Source organism: Penaeus monodon, chromosome 15, assembly GCF_015228065.2.
Source record: "Penaeus monodon isolate SGIC_2016 chromosome 15, NSTDA_Pmon_1, whole genome shotgun sequence".
NCBI lineage: Eukaryota > Metazoa > Arthropoda > Malacostraca > Decapoda > Penaeidae > Penaeus > Penaeus monodon.
In genome coordinates, this window is record NC_051400.1 from 37,090,939 (window position 1) to 37,091,251 (window position 313).

Here is a 313-nt window from a genome sequence, read left to right on the forward strand (position 1 = left end):
CCTTCCTCTTTCCTGACTTCTTTCCAAGGCTGGATATTGATACAAAAAACTGAAATGAAAAATCTTCCTACTGATTTAACATTCCAAAACTCAGGCGCGTATGTGGCCAAACTTTTTTTTGCAAGTCAAACCATAAAAATATACTTAATCAAAATCTATAACAATATTTACTTTCACTCCCATAAATGAAAATAAAAATAAGTGCTTAACTAGTGACACTCACAGAGGTCACTTTACCTACTCTTAAATACAAATGTGTGAGTGTACACTTTATATATTAAGATTACTGATATTACAATAAATTTACTTCACC